General features: G+C 36.0%; 1 protein-coding gene across 1 annotated transcript in view; it reads left to right on the top strand.

Annotated features, from left to right (window-relative positions):
* The window catches only part of Inpp4b (inositol polyphosphate-4-phosphatase type II B), a 784856-nt gene that overhangs the window by 375470 nt on the left and 388328 nt on the right, over nucleotides 1-21058 (top strand). Inside the window, exon 5 of the mRNA XM_047566293.1 lies at nucleotides 4558-4621. The gene's annotated coding sequence lies outside the window, so the exon portion shown is untranslated. The remainder of the gene's footprint in view (nucleotides 1-4557; nucleotides 4622-21058) is intronic.

The following is a 21058-nucleotide window of genomic DNA, read 5'->3' as shown; positions in this document are numbered from 1 at the left end:
TGGTGTATTGCATTTGTTGCAAATAACATCATTTCTACTTTTATTAATTTTTAATCTAGTGAAATTTTTTACATAATTTAAACTGCCAAGCATTTTCTTTATAATTTCTTCTAGCACTGTAAGTTTCAAAAGTATAATTGATTTATCTCAACTTTATATTTTTTGTGTTTTATTTTATTTTTATTTATTCCCATTACTCATTTGGAATTTCTATTATGTCTAATGGAACATATTTATTTCATTCCCCCAAGTTAGACAATGATCACAATAATTATTAAACCATTTCTTTTTGCATTCATTTGTGGTTCTGATTTTATTATGCGATGAATTTGGGTTCCCTTTCTCTACGTATCCCAGTGGCCTATGCCTGCTTACATCAATTTTTACTGTAATGAAAATTAGCTATTAATTTTCTCCCACCAAATTTAATGGGAGGGACAGAAATGTGTTGTCCCTTTGATAACTAGCACAGTGCTTGGCATGTGACAGGCATTATATATCTGTTGAATGAAAAATGCTTAAAATGGGACATTTCTGGCAAAGCCATATTTTCTCACTAATTACATCCATTCCAGAATCATTTCTGCACTCCGGTGAACGTTGTGTCACAATAATACATTTTATCATTAGAATAAAACCTCTTATTAATATTCATTTTCCGAATATTCTTTTGGAGCCACAGCTCATTCTTCAAATGAACTTCAGAAAATTTCAACAGGCTCTAAAATTAGCTGCATTAGAATTTTTGTTTAAATCGTGTTAAAATATAAATTAAGTTTTGGAAAAATCAATGTTTGAATGGTAAATACCTTCCTACTCACACACATGTTATAGCTCCTTATTTCCCTTTACAGCTTTCAATAACTTTCTTTACAGAGTCATTCATAAACTTTTTATTGATTTTCTTGTTACTGCTGTAGTGATTCAGATTATTATTACTGCTGTTGGGATTTGTATTCATTTATTTTGGAAAACTTACTGTTTACTGCGATTATATAGAAAAGTTACTGTCGTATATTTACCTTGCATCCTGGGAGCTTGCTTGAATAATTTTATTAATTTTAATAGAGAAAATTTTATAGTTTTCTAGTTGAACTAAAGACCACATTGAGCATAATGTCAACACCAGCTAAATTCTATTTTGTCTTTACAATTAGGGATGGGAATTAGGTAACAAAAATATGATTTAAAAAATTTGTTTTGGAGATTGCATGGAACTTTTACATCTGTTTTAGAGATAGTTTATAGTAATACCTTCAGGTAACTACATTCAAATAATTTGAGCAGGCATTTAAATGATGGACCTTTAGGGGACAAACGTGGAGGTTTTTCAGAACCCATGAATACCTCCATAGTGCCCAATTTCCTGACTTACACAGCATGTGCCCTCTCTGATCTCTTCTAAACTCCAAGCTTCTCAGCTCCAGGCTTTGGCATAATATCCCAAAACTCTTAACTGAGGAGACCCTTGGCTTGGAGTCCTGCAGGCTGTTTTGGGTCAGCATAAGATCTCTAAAGCCTAGGTTTGTTTCTTCCATGGGGTAACATGAAAAGAAATAGTCAGCCTTGATGCTAGCTGCATCCTCTTTGCACACACTCTGAAGCAGGAGGAGAGACCTGTGTCTTTCAGGACCACAGAGGGAATGAGCACAAGGACCACAGAATTCACCAGCTGCATCACATGAGGTAGAACCCCAATGGCGGCCACTTCAATCTCCTTTTTGGTTGTGCACATTCTAATACTGAACAACCATGCTGAGTTCAACCTAACATCCAAATATAATTTAAATTAGAATTCTATTTAAAATAGCATTTTTAAAAAACTTTTATGACCTGATTAATGCAGTATCCTCTTGGGTCATTTATTGTGAAGGTAATGATAAGTGTTAAATGAGGCTTTTTGTTTGCATTAGTTCTGTAGGATGTTTGTCTAAGGTGAGCATGCACTTCAGTAGATTTGAGTAAATATTGGTTCTTGCTGTGTGATGGGAGCTGACAAGTGACAAACACCATAAGGAGGACAAAACCTGTGTGAAAGACAGGTTCATATAACACCATTGATCTTTCTGCATCATAAACTTTTGTTCTTTGGACTTGCACAATTATTCTTTTTTATTCGATATATTTAATCATGATTGTATGAGAGGTTGCCCTTCCTCTGTATGCTTAACTTGCACTTTTAAGAGCAACTATGAGCAACTTGCACTATTCAGAGCTGGGGATGTAACTCAGTTGGTAGAGTGCTTGCTTTGCATGCACAAGGCCCTGGGTTCAATTCCCAGCACCCAAAAAAAAAGGACAAGAATTATTCAGTGACTTGTTTGGGCACTGTGGACCATATGAATTTCTGTTTCCCTCTGTACATTCACATTGTATCTGTAAGGCAGACTCGTCACCTCAAAGTATCAAGAGGGTCATATAGTTTCTTCTGGTGATAGGGTGATAAGGACAGGACACTGCCATATACTCTACATACAACAGGGCAAAATGTTAAGCTTTGGTTGGATTTGAAAAATATAAGGGGTAAACTATGGCTTTTATTAAGTGTTAGAATAAAGCTACTCTTTCATATACCTGATGACCAAGATTGATTAGCCCCTAGCATCTTTGGCAAAGTCTATCTGAATAAAAACTCAATATAGCAAACTTAAGACTTTTCTATATAACTGGTGTATTTTGCTTTATGTTTAGTAACCAATAAGTGGTTTCTGTTTTCTTGAGTTGCAAGTGGGTGACCAGTTTTATGTTTTCTCTTATTATAAAACTTTTCTTTCCTAACGTCTTAAAAGCAACTTTGATTCTGTCAGACTCAAAAAATGAGATATGTTAGGACAAATTTTAATGAAGTATTTTGTTTTCCCCAAATGAAATTAGATCTGATGTGATTTATAGCTTACTTGTTGTAGTTTCCTCTTTCTAAATTAAAAACCAAATATAGCTAGCCATCCTATCTGTAGGTTCCACATCCTTAGATTCAATGAACTGCAGATCAAAAATATTAAAACATTTCTGTCTGTGCCAAATATGCACAAACTTTTTTCTTGTCATTATTCCTTAAACAATACATTATGGTGGCTGTTTACATAGCATTTATGTTATATTGGTTTTATTATAAATAATCTAGAGATGATTTTAAGTATAGGGAAAGATATGCCTAGTTTATATGAAAGTACTACACCTCTTTATAAAAGGAATTTGAGCATTTGCAGATTTTAGCATCTGTATGAGATCCTGGAGCCAATCTCTCAGGGATACTGAGGGACAACTGTAGAATTGAGAGAGAGAGAGACGTGATAAAATGAAGGAGAAAATCTGATGTGACATCTACTTTTTATGTGATTGGAGGAAAGTGTTTTGAGTAAAGTACAATAGTACTTTAACTCAAGGAGTTATTATTCTCTTTTGACAGATAAAATGAAATTTTTGTAATTGATAATAATAAAATTACAATTTAAAAATTATAATTTCTGACAATAAAATAGGAAAGAGGTCCAGGTATCATTTTTTGGACTCATTTGTATGCCATATAGTAAAAAAAAAAAAAAATATTTTGATAAATGATATGGGAGAGTGATAAAGTGCCCAAACTCTGGGCCCAGATGTTGGATTCAAATTCACATACTGATTGATTCTTAAACCAGCTGTGCCAGCTGTGAGACTCTGACTGAGCTATCTCATGTTTCTTGGCCAAATTCTTTACCTGTGAATGGTTGTGTTGGAGGTCTCCAAGCCCACCCTCAGTTTGGTGACTTGTTAGAAGACTCAAAAAAACCATATAAGCATATTTATAACAGTAAACGGATACAGAGTAAAATCAGCCGAGGGAAAAGACTCATGAGAACCAATTTCCAGGTATCCCTTCCAGTAGAGTCACATGCTTACAGCTCCTAGTAAAAACCATGACGTGTGAGTAAGCCAGGGAAGCTTAGCAGAACTTTGGTTGTTAGAATTCTACTGGGAATTAGTCACATAAATGTGCAACACTGAGCAACCGACCTCAACTATACAGACTCCAGCATCCCCTGCCTTCAAGCAAAAACCAGGTGTTCACTATAAATCACATTTTAGAGTAAACTTATCTGGTTGGATTGAAACAGCATAGCCCAAGGCCTCATACATATAAAAACATTCTTAACCACTCAGACTATTCCAAGAACCCAGAGTTATCTCCCAGGAGCCAACCAGAGGCCCATCTTGGAGACGTGCCTCTTTCAGGGTAACTGCATTAACCCTTTCTTGCCCAGGGAGTTATGAGGATAAACAAGTTAATCCTGTCACTGAGAATAGCATTTGGTACAAAATAGTGCTTGGCACTTGGGAGCAGTCCCTCAGGGTCAACTATAATTCCTTCTAGTGGAGCTCTGTGAACTGAATGAGGCAGATTAATTTGAAAGAGAGATGAACAGTTGTGTTCTATGGATCTTGTAATGATAAGTCCTCAAGTTTATAATGATACTGGCAGTATAAGCCTATTAAATATGATATCTATGGTGCTTTAGTTAGAGAAGTTTCCTGTAAAATGCCAAATCCTAAAATTTTGTTTTCTTGTCTTTGCAGAGCCCTGAACCCAGCAAAACAATAGTCAAAGAGCAGAGCTGTTGAGGAATACAACATAAATAAGGTACAGAAGTCATTCTCAACAGTTGACACATAAAACTCATTATTATTGACACATAAATTGATGATTACTTCAAGCTTATTACTCCATTATTAACAAAATATTTTCAGTAACACCAGTCTTAGAATATGCGGGACTATGTGTTACAGGTAGCTAACCATATTCTAGAGGGAAATTTATTTCTATGTCTGCATCACAACAATTTTGAAGTTGGTTAAACTAGTTCTAAACAGAAATGTGAAGGAATCAAGTTATTATTATTACTTTTTTTTTTAGTATTTCAATTTATTATACTTCTACTTACAGTTATTACTCAGGGAGAGTAATTTTAAGAAGTATATTTTCTTGATCCTGCCCCCTTAATTTTAATACTGTATTTCCCTACCTTCTGAAAGCATTTGATTTATTTAATTTTTTATCATCATTTTTTAAATTATTTTTATTTTTTCTTTTTGGTTATGCGTGACAGTAGAATGCATTTTGGCAAATTATACACACAGAGTATAACATTCTATTTAGGATCCCACTCTTGTGGTCGTACATGATGTAAAGTTATCCTGGTTGTGTATTTAAATGAAGGCTAGGAAAGTTATGTCCAATTAATTCTACTGTCTTTCCTTTTCCCCTCCCCCTCCATTCCCTTCATTTCCCTTTGTCCAATCCAACTGATTTCTATTATTCCCCTCCCCAACCTCCCTTGTTTTGTGTTAGTATCCACAAAACAGAGAGAACATTCAACCTTTGGTGTTTTTTTTTTTTTTCCCCAGTATATATCTATGAAATGGAAATTCATCTACAAAGTGATTTCACATAATTGGACAAAGCAGCCTTCATGGTACCTAAATTCACTGAAGGGGACATTAAGTGAGCAAATAACGATATGTGACTGGAAGTTGTGATAAATGCTATTAAGGAAGTGAAGAGAAAGCGTGCAGAGTTCTGTGGGAGACTATGGGGAAAGAAGGGAAGAGTCTGTGGTTTGTGAAGTAGGAGGATGTCTTTAGAAGATGACTTTTAAACTGAGGTCTTAATTGTGAAGATAAAACCAATAGGACCATAGTGAATAAAGAAAACAATTTAAAATATACAAAAGAAGAAAAAAATGAACGAAGTTTGTGTGGCTATTGCACAATCACAGAAGTGGAAACCAGGTTGAATGTGGGAAGTAGCCCAGTCCCACAAGACCTTCCTGTTCCAGTAAGGTGTCCTGGGCCCAGGCTCGCTTTTTCACTCCTTGGCTTGGCAATTTTGTGTGATGTCACTTGTCCCCTCTTTTTTAAAATTTTTATTGTAAACAAATGGGATACATGTTGTTTCTCTGTACATGGCGTAAAGGCATACCATTTGTGTAATCATAAATTTACATAGGGTAATGTTATTTGATTCATTGTTATTTTTTCCCTTCCCCCCACCCCTCCCACCCCTCTTTTCCCTCTATACAGTCCTTCCTTCCTCCATTCCTGCCCCCTCCCTAACCCTAACCCTAACCCTAATCCTAACCCTAACCCTAACCCTAACCCTAACCTTCTTTTGATCTCTTGAATAGAGATGATTTCAAACCTATCAACAGACTCTGCACTACCCTACTGCATCTCCTGGGCAAAGTTCTACAGTAAAAAACACAACAGAAATTGTGTGTGTGTGTGTGTGTGTGTGTGTGTGTGTGTACCTTTATTTCATACAGTACTTCCAAAGCTATTTTCAGAATTACAGTAGAAATTATTTTGAAAGATGCTCTCTTGAAAATATGCCTTTTAAGAGGTTCCTTTTGCTCCTGGGATTGGCCTGCTGTTAGGTAATGTGGCCTATTTTGTGTCTATGCACATTAAACTGTATTAGATAATTTCCTAGGATCAAGATAATTCAAGTCAGGGAAAGAAAAATCTGTTTGCCTTGGTGGTTTAGCTTTTTCCAGCAGAGAATTTTTCTTGACCTGAGATATGTAGTTAATTGCTTTGATCCCTGATTATATTTTGCATGTGAAAATATATCCTTAGGTTCCAAAACAGAAGTCTATAGTAAGAACTTAATAAATAATTTTTAATATCAGCATTAGTCATATTGGTTTTCTTAAGTCAAACACACAGAGGAATATCACAAAAATTGTGTTTGCCTCTCAACTAATCTGGCTCATATTCCTCCTTTCCATCAAAAATCCTCCTTCTTCTTGATTTATAAAATTCTCATAATTTGGGCTCTTAAAGAAGTCTTAAAGATAAGGCAAATGACCTGGGGGTATTGCCTACTTGAGTACTTTAGAGAATGAGTTGATATTGCATGAAATATAGAGATTTTGTACTTGCAGCAAGAAAGATCCTCAGGAACTAGAGTATTAAACCTGACTTATGCTTGTTCAAGAAGAGAGGATTTTGGCATGCATGTTAGAAGTGGCATCTGTTTTCTTAGACCAATTCAGTATATTTCAATTAAATTAACTGTTATTTCAAAAGAAGAAAATCAAGAAAAATTCCCCAGGATTTCAAAACTTTGAAACCCAAAGCTTTGTTTCATCCCCAGAAAGACAAGAGACAGATGTCTTTTAATTACTACTTTTCCTATTCGCTCTCTAGCAGGGATATGTCTCAAATTTGGAATCTAATTAGAAATCGTAATTGAAAATGGCTTTTACAAAAAGGAAAGAATAAAGATCAACATGGAAACATAAAAATAGGGAGAAAAACACAAATGATAATATTCCAACCAAATTGAATAATCACCTCTCTGAAATTGAGTTGGCCTTTGGGGAAGATGGTATTGACTCCACACTGAAACTTTACTGTTTCCTCTTTCAAGAGGAATTTTACTCAGTCAAAACAAGAGTCTTTCAATCTCTATAAATTAATTTCAGGTATTTTTCTCACTGTAAAAACAATGCTTTTTAATATTTTGAAGATTGAGTTGAATGCCAAGCTCCCTCATCAATTCTCTGTGTCATCTTGGGCAGATATTTTTGTAACTATTTACAAACTCATAATATACTCATCTCTAAAACTGGGTTTTCAACATTTCTATCTTATTTCTCTCTTGATTTTACACACTGACTGGTATGTAGTAGCAGATCTAGATATATAATATTAAGTTGCAGAAAGGAAGGAAAGAAAAGGAAGTAAAACAAAAGAAGATTAACTTTTAAAATACACATTATACTATGTAGCACAGACTATTTCAAATAAAAATATTGGGAAAGTGCTTATGAATTCTATACTGGAGGCAAAGAATCAAAGGCAGGTTGGTTCATCCTTTTATTCAAACTCTTTTCTTGTAGATGTCTGGACTTTGCCATCCAGATTGTAAACTCTACTTAGAGGTAGCATTACCTCTTTCTGTATTAGGCACAGAACTTTGCACAGTACCAGGTAGGATAGATGATCAGTTAAAGTTTGGTTGAGTGAAGCTAGGAACTAAGGGTGCCAGGGGACACATCACCCAGATTGCCACACCCCCCAGCTTATACATGGCAGGTCTCACATCAGAGCAAGGGTATATGCCTTCCTGTGGATTGTGTCATTCATGGTAGTACAACCAGTTCTTGCTGCTTCTCTAATGTTCTACTCCCTTCAGATTGGCCACTTTTCCATTATTTGTGCACATTCCACATGCTTAGCTTTTGGTCTTTGCCTGCATTCCCAGTATTCTTGTTTGCATTCTTTCCTTCCCTACTGCTCTGACAGCTCATTTTTCTCTCTTCTCTCTTTCTTTTATTTACCCTCAATGTTTATATGCAAATCTCTTTAGTTCTTATCTGATACCATGTCTTGCATGAAGCCACCTCAGGCATCTCCTAGGAGATAATCTTACTGCCTTTGCTTTGTTCTGGTTTGTTTGCAGGCACTGTCCCTTGTTCCCTGTTGGTGGAAACTGAGTCTGACACAGCCAGTGAAAGCCAAGGCAAATAATGTGTGAACAGCTCTTACCCTTCATTCTCTGCTCTGTCCTGCTTTCCTTTACTAGTAAAGGAGAGAACCTCAGCTCAGTTGGTGGCTTGCTTTCACACTGATGTCTGCATTACTGGTAGGACGAATTTAGGCCATGAGCCACCAGTGTGTGGAAGCTCCAGGCTGAAGTCACAGTTGCCTGAGTCAAGATGGCTTTCTGAATGGGTCCTCAGTTCTTATCCCTGTACCCCCAGAGTCAGCAGCCAGACTCTGCAGTTCAGTGACCTAGAAGCCCTGGTTGCCAGGACACAGGCCAGCATCTATCTCCCTGTGACTTGCCTTTACCTCAGTATCCGCACCCCCCTGATTATTGGATACACATATGCTGAGAACCACCCTCCCCAACTGCTTCCCCACCCCTCATTCCAAACCCCAGGGCACCCCCCTTACTTACTGATGCATATAGAGATGTAACCAAATCTTGGTGTCATGGACTCTTGTCTCCTCCATGGATGAGTCACAATTTCTTTTGCACATTACCCTTCTTGACTCCCTTACTAAATGGATTTCTGTTTGCTTCTTTTCATGTCCCTACATTTCTTTTCATTGAATTCACATTGTACTTCCCACTTGCCTGGTCATATTAATAATATAATTAAATCAACAATGCTGTTATGTTTACTGACTATTTCTAAAATATCATTTGTTTTTATTCACTCTGTAAACTTTTACATAAGGTAAACTTACATGTTCTTTAATTTTGACAAAGATGTATTTATGTAACCATAGTGACAATCAAGATTCAGAGCACTTGCATCGTTCCCGAAACTTCCCTCCCACTATCCCTTTATGGTCAGCCTCTTCTGCCTACCACAACCCTTTAGAATCCACTGATCTATTTCTGTCTTCATAATTATGCCTTTTCCATTTATGCCACATAAACGGAATCATACAGTATAGAGCCTCTGAGGTCATCTCCTTTCACCTAACATATTGTGCTTTCAATTTGCCCATGGTGTTGTAGTTATTAGTATTTATTTCCTTCTATTGCTAAATAGTATTTCATCTTACAGATTTATCACTGTGTATGTGTGTGTGTGTGTGTGTGTGTACATATATACCATTTGTGAAGGGCAGACTGTGATCTATTCCAAATTACTCCATGAAAACAGCAGTTTTCGGGCTGTGCCTAAACCTGACTTACTCCATTTTGTAAAGCAGTAGTTTGCCATGAGCTATTCCATTTTGAGTTTAAATGCTGAGGTGGAATGACTCTCTACCTGGTTTGTACAAGGAAACAGCCACCATCTGCCTGACACAACCACAAGGCACAAACTGATAGATAAATTAATCATGCTAATAAAAACAACCACCTGGGAACTTATCAAATTAATCAGGAACTCATGAATACATGGACTTATCAAATTCATATCAGAAAAACCAGGCCCATGAGCTTATCGAACTCAGCAGATCACCAAATGAAGAAACACCCTCACTCAAGATCCAAGAAAGTAGGAGTACCCCAAGACTGGACACACGGTGGCACCCTGACTGTCTGCTGGTCACTCGTTGCAGGCCTTGCCTAGGAAAATTGCAACAGGGACAAACCTCTGAAACTCTCTCTTTGGGGTTTAGCAGAGCGTGATTTCCCTGCCTCTGACACACAGCTGACACTGTGAAAGTGCTGTCCTCAGCGCCTTGGCCTAGAATAAGTCCCTCACTTTGGCATCCCTGTGCCCTAAACAGGTTCTTTGACTGGTTCTTAATCCTATCTGACCACCTGCAGTGACTCCCTGCATGCATACCTGCTGGGTGCCTTTGCCCCTCAGTTCAGCCTGCTGAGTCCCTGTGACAGCCTTATCCCATCCCTAGCTTTTCTGTATATTTGTGTGAACTGTGACTTGTGACTTGAGTGTTATAGAAATTAAGGTTGAAATAAAAGAACCTGTGCTCCCCCAGTTGATGACTTCCAGTGACCTACAAGTATTCAGTGAACTGCCACCAACGACAGTGGTGTAGCCTATGAAATTACTGTTGTTCAATAAATTCTGACATTGTGGAAAGACACAAAAGAGTCTGAGCTGTGAGTGGCCTGGCTTGCTCATGACACCATTTGAAAAACCTTTGGGTTGTTCCAATTTTTTATTGATTTTTAAAAAAGCCACCAGAAACATCCACATGCAGGCTTTTAGTTATCAAGAGCTGTATTTCTCTTGGGTAAAAATATAAGAGGTGAACTTCTGAGTGGTATAGTAGGTATGTGTGGGCCTTTGTAAGAAACTACCAGCCACTCTTGGAAAATGGCTGTGCTAGTTTGCATTCCTAGTTGGAATGTCTGAAAGATACTGTAGGTTCGCATGTTAACCAGAGATTGTTATTGTTAGTCTTCTAAAATGTATTTGGAGCTATTCCAATAGTGTGTAGTGATGTTCTTCATAGTGTTAATCAGTGAGGCATAGTGGTGATCAGTGAGGCAATGTTTTCTCATGTGCTTATATACCATCATTTTTATCTTACATATCTTGTTTGGTGAAAATGTCTACTTAAATCATTTGCCCATTTTTTTTTTTTTTTTTTTTTTTTTAGTGCATTTCTTCTTTTTCTTTTTTTTTAAATAGAGTTTGAGAGATCTTTAAATGTTGTTTTGGAATTCTTAATCACATATAAATTGTGTGAATATTTTTTTCCAAGGGGCAGCTTGTCTTCTTCCTAGTCCCTTAGTGTCATTCACAGAGTAAAAATTTTTAATGTACATGAAGTCAATGTACTAACCATTTTCTTTTATGGATTATAACTTATGTATTCTATTAGCACATGTTTATGGCAGGGGGTGTAGCTCAGTTCTACAACCTGTGTTTAGCATATATAAGACCCTGGGTCAATCCCCCAACAACAAGAGAAAAAGAAAAAGAATCTTTGCCAAGATTAATAATATTTTCTCCTAGTTTTTTTTCTAATACCTTTATAGTTTTAGATTTTATAATTAGATGATCAATATTTATTGTATAATTATAAAGTACAAGATGTATTCTTATTTTTTAATTTCATCTTATTTTTGTATTCAATTGTGATAGCCTAAAATAATTCTCTGCATCTTGCCAAAAATATAACAGACCATTTATGTATGTATGTATTATCTCCTTTTACTGTTCCGTATATGTCCTTTTACTAAAGTCTTATTATTTTTTAAACTAGGTGGTATAATTTTCTGTTTTTTTTTCTGCTTTATCAACATTGTTTTGGCTGTTCTATTTCTTTTGCCTTTAGATATAAATTTTAAAATTAGATTCTTGTTGACATCTACAAAAATCTTGTTTGGATTTTGATTGTAATTAGGCTGAATCTACAGATAGCTTTGCAGAAATTTGACATTTTTAACGATGAGTTTTCTAATTCATGAACATAATCTACCTCTCCACTTAAATAGATATTATTTCATATCTTCCATCAGTGCTTTTAGATTACAGCACACACACACATTCTTTCCATATTTCTTCTCATTACTCCTAAAATGTGATTTTTTTTTTTTTTTGGTGCTGTGATAGATGGCTCATTTTTTGAAATTTGTGCTCTCATTTTTTCATTGCTTGTTTATAGACGTAATATTGATTTTCATACATTGATTTTTGTATTGTGTAACTTTGATAAACTCACTTATTCTTTTTAAACAGTTCATTGAGATATAATTCATATATCATAAAATCGAGCCATTTAAATTGTAAAGTTAAATAGTTTTTTGTATTTACAAAGTTCTGTATTTAGCAATACAATACGGGTTCATTTTTATTTTTTCAAAAAGAAACCTGTATCCCTAAGCCATCTCCTTAATTTCCCACCAACCTCTCCAACCCTAGGCAACCACTAATCTACTTCCTATCTGTGTTCTCTGGACATTTCTTATAAGCAGAATCACACAACTTGGACCCTTTCACTTAGCTTAATGTTACCAAGGTTCATCCATGTTGCCACATGAATTGGTGCTCCATTCTCCCCCAACATTCATTGATATCTCGTTGACAACTTAAAAACATATACAGTACATTTATTTAACATTCCTGGTTTTTTTGTAGCAATTTTGGGAAAATTTCTATGTAAATAGTCACGTTGTCTGCAAATAGAAACAACTTTATTTTTTCAACTCATATGCACTTTATTTTTCTTGTGTTACTGCATAGGCATCCAACTTCTGATATAATGTTGCAGAGGAAAGATAAGAATAGATATCCTTCCCTTACCTATTTTAGAGGCAAAGACTCGAGGCTTTTATCATTCTGTGTTCATTTTCAGATTAAGAAACATTAATCTCTAAATTACTGAGAATTTTTTTTTAGGGATTAGAGTTTAAATATTTTGTATCTTGAATTTCGTTAAGTGCATTTCTTGCATCATTGGAATGATAATATGTTTTCTTTTGTAGTCTATTAGAATAATAAGTTGTATTGATTGATATTTGAACGTTGAGTCAGTTCTGGGGATAAACTCTTCTTGCAAATATTTCTTTTTTTATATACTGTTGGATTACATTTCCTAATGACTAAAATTTGGTTGCCGATTGTCTTGTTTATCTAAGGTCATTAAGAAATTTTTTTGTTTTTTTTTTTTTTTGTTTTTTGATAGCATCTTCAGTTTTGGTATCAGATAATGCTATTTTCACAAAACGAGTTGGGAAATATTCCCTCCTGTTTTCTGGAAGAATTTATATTATTTATAAAATTTGTTTTTCAAGCTTTTGGTGCAGGTCATCAAGGCCTGCAGTCTTCTTTGTTGATTTTAACTATGAATCCAGTTTCAGTAATAGACCCAGGATTTGTTAGGTTATCTAGGATTCTTTTCAATGAAATTTGCTTATCTCATTAATAAATTGATACATTTTATTTAGTTTATTTTATTTAATTTCTTATATTTATTTCTTATATTTAGTTTATTAAATGAAACTATTTTATTTAGTTTTATTTAGTTTATAATTATAATTATGTCATATTTCCTTTTTATCATGGTTTATCAAGATGTCCCTTATTTCTGACATGGAAATCTTGTCTTTCTCTGATCTGTATGGGTAGAAGTTTATCAATTTTATTAGTCTTTTCAAAGAATCAACTATTTATTTCACTGATTTTCACTATTACTTTAGTTTTCAGTTGCACTAATTTTTGCTTTTCTTTTTACTGCCCTCTTTCTACCACCTGTTTTTAGTTTAATGTACTATTTCTAATTTCCTATGATGGAAGCTTAAATTATTTATTCACAACTTCTTTTCTAACATAAGCACTCTGATTTCCTGTAAGCCCTACTGTAACTGCATCCTACAAATATGATATAAGAGTATGTTGCCTAGTTCTGAAAAATCTGTACTCTCCAGATATTGTTCTGTGATTGAATTCTGATTTAATACCATTATGATTTGGGAACATACTTCATTATGATTTCATTTTGTTTAAATTTTTCATTACTTGTTTTACGATCCATGTCAAAAATTTGGAACTGTCCTCAGATCAAAACCATGAGGCAAACAGAAAAAATGAAATATTAACCTTATATGGTTATCTTCTCTAAATTTTAATTCCTTGTAACCAATTTCCTGCTTTGTTTATTTTCAGAATTTTTAGGAGCATGCTTTTATATATACCCCCAGTCAGTAGGAGATGTGATCTTTAGTTGCCTTGGTTTATCTTGGCCAGAAATAGCATGCCTAAAAACTTCACGTATGTCAATGTATTTAATCCCTCTCAATTTATTAGATGGGAATTAGCATTTTCATAATTCATGATGAAGAAGCTGTGTTCGAATGAATTGCCCAACATCCCAGAGTAAATGGAAGGGCCCAGGAAAGCTGGGTCCACACTTGGTGCTTTACTCTTGCTGAATTACTGTGATGATAAGCATCAAGTGAAAGGGGTTAGGATATGCATGTTAGAATAATACACTAGAAGAATAAAGACTTCAGAATAGTAAGAAGAAATAGTCAGATAAAGGCAACTTTATGACTGGACATGGAAACAAAAACTAGTGAAGATATTCTTCTAGTATTTCCATAAGAGAAAGAGTCAGGGAATTTTATATGATAAAAAGTACTGGGATAGAAATGTACAGAGGGAGGGGGTGGATCAGGCTGTTATGTTGGTTATGCTAATTAAGGATTGAAAACTAGTATTCTGGCAATGTCAATGCAAAAGGCAACTTTTCTACTTACAACAGTATACTATATGTTGTAGGTGCTCAATAAATGCATATTCCATGAATGAAGGTTATGGTGTTTCCTAACTCACTTCTCCTTGCACATAGGATCAAAGCAATCCTGAGTTGGAGGTGTCTTCCACCAGAGATAGCAAAGTGGAAAAGGCAGTAGGAAAGCCTAACACGTTTTAGTCACTATTCAGGCATGCATTAATGACATGCTTTGGCATAACATTTGAGTTCACAGTCCCCTAATATCTCAGTGACAGTCCTTTATGTGTGATCACAGAAGATTAACCTGTGTTATAGAGGGGATTTGTTAAATCTGCCCATCGTTTTCTCTAGTTCCATAAGAGAGATGCTGGAGGAATTTGCAGGTGGTATAGTGTTCTGGAAATTCACTGTTTATCCTGGTTCTTTTTGTAGATATGCAGCCCAATTTGTGTTCGGCAATTGAATTTTCCTTTTTTTGAATCGTGCATTGCTTACTCTTATTCTCATTGTGGTGCAGTTTTACTCAATAAATATTTTAAGATGGAATATGTCATTGGATCCATCTCAGAGAACAAGGAAACTCTGTGGTGAAGGATGCATTAAGATGCATTATCTGTATGCAGTAGGCAATGGGAATAAGAGAACTTAGTTATGCCATTTTTATATTCTTTGCGGATAACCTCAGGCATCCTCTGAACTTCTCTAGAGAGCTAAAGTGAAATTATAATAATCATATATATACATTTATTCTTGCCTGTCATAATAAAAAGCAGAAGATAAAATTTTAATTAAATTCGTTATCTGTTCTTACTTTGAAATTTTAAATTTCAAAAGAAAATGGGTAATTCATCATCAGAAACTACAGATAATTTAGTCAATACTAATTTGAACCTGAACTGTATCATCATAAGCAATTCAATCAGCTCTGTGAATTAATAACATCTGATGATGTCTGTATTAGTAATGTCCTGAGGATATAATCAAAGCTTCAGTTTGAGTTTTACTCTCACATATGAAATTTAACTGGCCTTGGATATATATGTGGGGCCGTGTTCATCTGCTTCTGCTCAGACCACAATTCTGTAGTCCTGTTTAATGTGTGTGAAATAAAAATCAACTTCTAGACAAATTACACTTTTTTTCTGTAGAATTCTGCTTCTTGATGTGGACTGGAGATAGGCTATTAAGAGACCTTATATTTGGAACATGCAGTTTGTTTGAAGACAAGGATCAGGAAAAGAAAACCCCGCCATCTATGTGTGGACAATAAACTCCTATCCTTTACTTAATTTTTTTCAGACAATGACATAGAAAGGCATCTAAAAATCTGTAAGCATCCAGATCACTGCTCCATGACCCTCATGTTCCTGTTTTTCTTTACTTTAAACCTTTGCTTTGTGATAGCATTTTTTAAATAACTGTATTTGGGGCTCCTGGTTTTATGAAGTTTTGATAAGTAAGCAAAATTCAATGTGACACATGAAGTATTTATAGAAGAAAAAAATGTCCACGAAATTTTAGTCTTTTCTGGAACATCTAATGGAAGTTCCTAGACTTTGAAAGGACATCTGAGAGGCAGTCAAGAAGTCCACAACCTCCACACCTCAGAACAGACCTCCTGCCTGATCCTAGTGTGGTCACTGCCAGCCATGTCCCCCGTGGGCACCTGTGGGTCTTGGTGCTCTCATTTCTTATATGAGAATGGCCCCTAGTTTCTTTAAGGCTCTTCAATTTTATGTTCTGCTGAAAGATTTTATTCCTGTACTTTAAAGAGTGGTGGTAGGTGGACATACTAAACCTGTTTCTAAGAGAAGGTTGAGGTGAAACCAACATATGTTCACATCTGTAGTTTGTTATTTTTCAGGTTGCTTTTTCATTTTTGATGACACAGAACAAAATGGAAATAGTCTGATGGCTGACTCCCTCTATTCCCAAAGTTGTCTTCCCTTCTTCAGAACATTGGGTTGCTGTTGGATACTATTTAAATTCTGATTTAGATTTGATGCCTTCTGAGTCGTTGGGATCAAGGCTGCCTTGTCATGGGGATTGAGCGAGCCTTCCTCTTTTGCTTTGTATACATTGGAGATCATGTTAGCGCTTCATCACTAAGATAAAATACCTGAGTTAATTAACTTGTAAATAGGAAAGGTTTATTTCAGCTCATGGCTTTCCAGTATATGATTAGGTGGACCCATGAGATCTCTCTGCGCGTGCTGGATGGCTACAGCAAGGAGCATGTGATCAAGGAAAAATGCTCAGTTTGTGACCAGGAAGCAAGAGAGGAAGAGGCTGGAGCCTGGGAGTCCCCTTCAGAGGGACACCCCAGGCCCCACCTCTGAAAGATTCTGCCACCTCCTGATAGCACCACCTGGACACTGGGTCTTTAATCCACGGGCCTTTGGGGACATTCAAGATCCAAACTATAGCAAAGACCCAAATTGTTCTTATCCTAATTAGAAACAAGAAACAGGCTGACTCTGATTTACAAGGAACCTAAAGTACCTTCTGGGGTGGAGCTGCGGCCTCTGCATTGCTGCTTCATGTGCTGGGCTTCTTAAAGTCAAGATTATGCTGGTTTCGGTGGTCACCATCACCCATTTTGCTTTGGGATTATTTCTTGACTGGGATTATGATCTCCAAAAGAGAACCTGAGATTCAAAGTGTTAAAAATGAAAATAGTATCTCTTCATTAAGTAAGCAGAATTCTGGCTCTGGAGAATGGGGTATACTCCATCACTAGATTCTATTTTCAAACTTCAGTGACTTTAAATTTTGTGCTTGATTTTTCTCATGCTGACTTGTCCACTGAAAATATATTCATATCAGGACCCAGCAAAAGAACCAGAAATGAGTATGCTTCAAATGGACAGAAGATTATGAACAGAATCATAAAAATACTGTGTCCTGTTTTTCTTTTTCCTGCCTCTGGGTTGTGGTACTTCAGCATTAAATGCTATACTAAGAGGTTATAGATTTTTCTAGAGGTTTTTATTCTTAAGAATATTTTTTTGTTTACTACTTATTATTATAATTGTACATATTTATGGAGTACAGTATGATAATTTGATAAATGCATACTATAATGATCAAATCAGAGTAGCTGACATTTCAGACTCTTAAAACATTTAATAACATTTTTTTGGTTGACATGTAATAATTGTACATACTTGGGGAGGGTACAGTGTGACATTTTAATTCACATATACTGATGACATCAGAGTAAAATAATGTTTCATCTCTTAAGAATAACAAATAAAACACAGAAAATATAAGGTAAGCATTTTCTAGTCCTCTCTCCTGTCAGTCTCTACCACTCTGCCTTAAAATCTTTCTTAAGGAATAATAAAAGGTAAAAAAAAAAATTAGTTTTAGTAGGCTTTTCATCACAGTGACCAAAATACTGACAAGAACAAGTCAGGAGGAAAGTTCACTGGGGGCTCGTGGTTTCAGAGATCTCAGTGCAGAGAGACCACGTCCATTGCTCTGGGTAAAGGGGTAAGTGGCACATCATGGGGCGAGGACCCGCAGAAGAAAGCTGTTCAGTTCATGTCAAGTCAGAAAGTAGAGGGGGTTGAAAAGCAGGTGCCACAGGGAAGAAGACTTCTCCCAGGGCATGCCCTAGTGACCCACCTCCTCCAGCCATGCCCTACCTGCCTACAGTTACCACCCAGTCCATCCATCCAAACTAGGATAGACTGGTTGTGTTCAGTGTCTCACAGTTCAATCATGTGTCTTTGAATACTCCTGAAGAAACATTGCAGTTATTAGAGTATACATCATATCAAATCCATAACAATATTTGAAGGTTAAATTTAAAAACTGGGTGGCAGATAGAATAGGGAGGGGCTCTATAATCAGAGACCTAAGTTCACAGCCCAATTTATCAACTAGTAAGTGGGTCCTCGAACAAATCACCCTTTAACCTTCAGTTTTTCAGTTTCAACTTGTAAAGTTGTTGTTACTTTATAAATTTATTGCAAAGATTAATACAAAGCGATAGCATGGCACATAAACATATCAAAACTTGTATTAGATGAAATGAATTTTAAACACAGTAGTAAAGATAGAATTCTGTGGGGATTATAAATAGATATTAGTAGAGATTCCTTTGATTTGGTATTTGCAAAGAAAGGGAAGGGTAACCTGTAGTCATTTGTATCTTATGGAATTGATTCTATTTCTTGTCTCCCTCTGTCTTCCTTTCCCTTTTCTACTTATCACACTAGTTTTAACTACTGTGCCTAAAACACACAGTCCAGACTTTTTATTTTCTTTATGAATGACTGGATGCTAGATGGTCCTGCTTTGATGACATTAAAGCATTAGTTCTTATTGTGAGCTGCTGCAGAACTGTCCTTGCCAAATCCCAACACATTCCAAGATTTAGCCACGGAAGTACCTTGATCTGTCCTTGCCAAGAGTCAAGTGGACTGCCAAGAGTCAGGCTGCAGAGCTGAGACTGGGAAAAGCAAAGATGAAAGGGAGTCAAATCTGGGGACAGAATTTAGGCTCGGTCAGGACCGATCACTAGCAAAAGCCCATCACAAAGAGGCCAACTTACAGGAGGGTAAAAGGGTAGGCAAGAGTCAAGCTCCAGAGAGAACTGGGGCCATGAAATCCTGGCCATTGCTGATGGTAAGTCATGAACCAATGGCTAGAGTAACTGAAGTCCAGGCCAGAATCCACCACCTCCTGGCATGACTATAGAAATGCAGTGAAGGACATGGATTTTAACCTACAATGGTGTTTTATCCAGCAGTACTCCCTGTTCCCCTCTTCCAAGTCATGCATCTGGAATCCGGGTGGTTTTCTGTGCTTTATAGTGGTGCTTCTGAAGATTAAATGTGTGTCACAGTCACTTTTCCTAAAATGAATGTTCTAATTAGTAGATGAAGATGGGACTTGGGTTCTGTATTTCTCTCAAGCTTCAAGCGATCGCAAATGCTGCTGATAAAATGCCCATCTTTTAAGTGACAGAACCTTTAAAGACTATTTATTGCTGTGTGGTCGTGTTGGATCTATGGGTCTTCTCTATGTGTTTGAGGTCGATGGTGCTTCCTCAAAGTAAAAAGGAAGAGGATAGTCATGCACCAGTTGCTGTGCTTAAATTCGGTGGGACTGGTTGCCTTCAAAATTTTTGATCAAACTGGAGTCCTAACAATTTTCATCTTTATTCTTCTGTGACAAAACAGGTCTTCACTGAATTTAAGACCAATGGAAAAACCATACTGATAGCATGTGAGTCAGCTTGATGTTATAGTAACAAAATACCTGAGATTATAAAATTAGAAGGAAGAAAGACTTATTTTAGTTCAGTGTCAGAGGTTTCAGTTCATGGCACCTTGACCTCTTTGCCTTTGGGGTGAGCATGTGGTGGAAGCGTCAGGAAGAGAGAGGGGGCAGCATCCCAATCCCCTTCAAGGGCACAGTCCCAGGGAAATAACTTCCTTCTACTAGGCCCCACCTTTTTTATTTTTATTTTTTTATTTTTTATTGTTTGCCCTGTTTAGTTATACATGACAACAGAATGCATTTTTATTCATTGTATGCAAATGGGGTACGACTTTTCATTTCTCTGGTTGTACACAATGTAGAGTTACACCATTTACGTAATCATACATGTACATAGGGTAATGCTGTTTGTCTCATCCCCCTATCTTGAAAATCTATATGCCAACAAAATAGAAAATCTTGAAAACATCAACAGATTTCTAGAGACATATGATCCACCCAAACTGAATCTGAAGGACATACACAATTTAAACAGATCGATTTCAAGCAATGCAATAGAAGAAGTCATCAAAAGCCTACCAACCAAGAAAAGCCTGAGACCAGATGGATTCTCAGCCAAGTTTTATAAGACCTTCAAAGAAGAACTAAACCAATACTCCTCAAAGTATTCCATGAAATAAAAAAGGGGGAGCCCTTCCACACTTATTTCTGTGAAGCTAGTATCACCCTGATACCAAAAGCAGACAAAGACCCAAGAAGGAAAGAAAACTTCAGACCAATATCCCTAATGAAAATAGATGCAAAAGTTCTTAACAGAATTCTGGCAAATCATGTAGAAAAACATAATAGAAAGATAGTGTACCATGATCAAATGGGGTTCATCCCAGGGATCCTAGGTTGGTTCAACATCTGGTATAATTCATCACATCAACAGACTTAAAGTTAAAAATCATGATTATTTCAGTAGATGCAGAAAAAGCATTTGATAAAATACAGCACCCCTTCATGCTCAAATCACTAGAAAAAATAGGGATAGTAGGAACATAACATTGTAAAAGCTACCTATGCTAAAAACCTTTTTTAAAAGAATTATTTGTTCTAATTAGTTACACATGACAGTAGAATGCATTTATGCATTTTGATACCTTTTAAAGGTTCACCACAA

The sequence above is a fragment of the Sciurus carolinensis genome, chromosome 10 (genome assembly GCF_902686445.1).
Source record: "Sciurus carolinensis chromosome 10, mSciCar1.2, whole genome shotgun sequence".
NCBI classification, from domain to species: Eukaryota; Metazoa; Chordata; class Mammalia; order Rodentia; family Sciuridae; genus Sciurus; species Sciurus carolinensis.
This window is presented reverse-complemented; position numbering and strand designations above follow the sequence as displayed.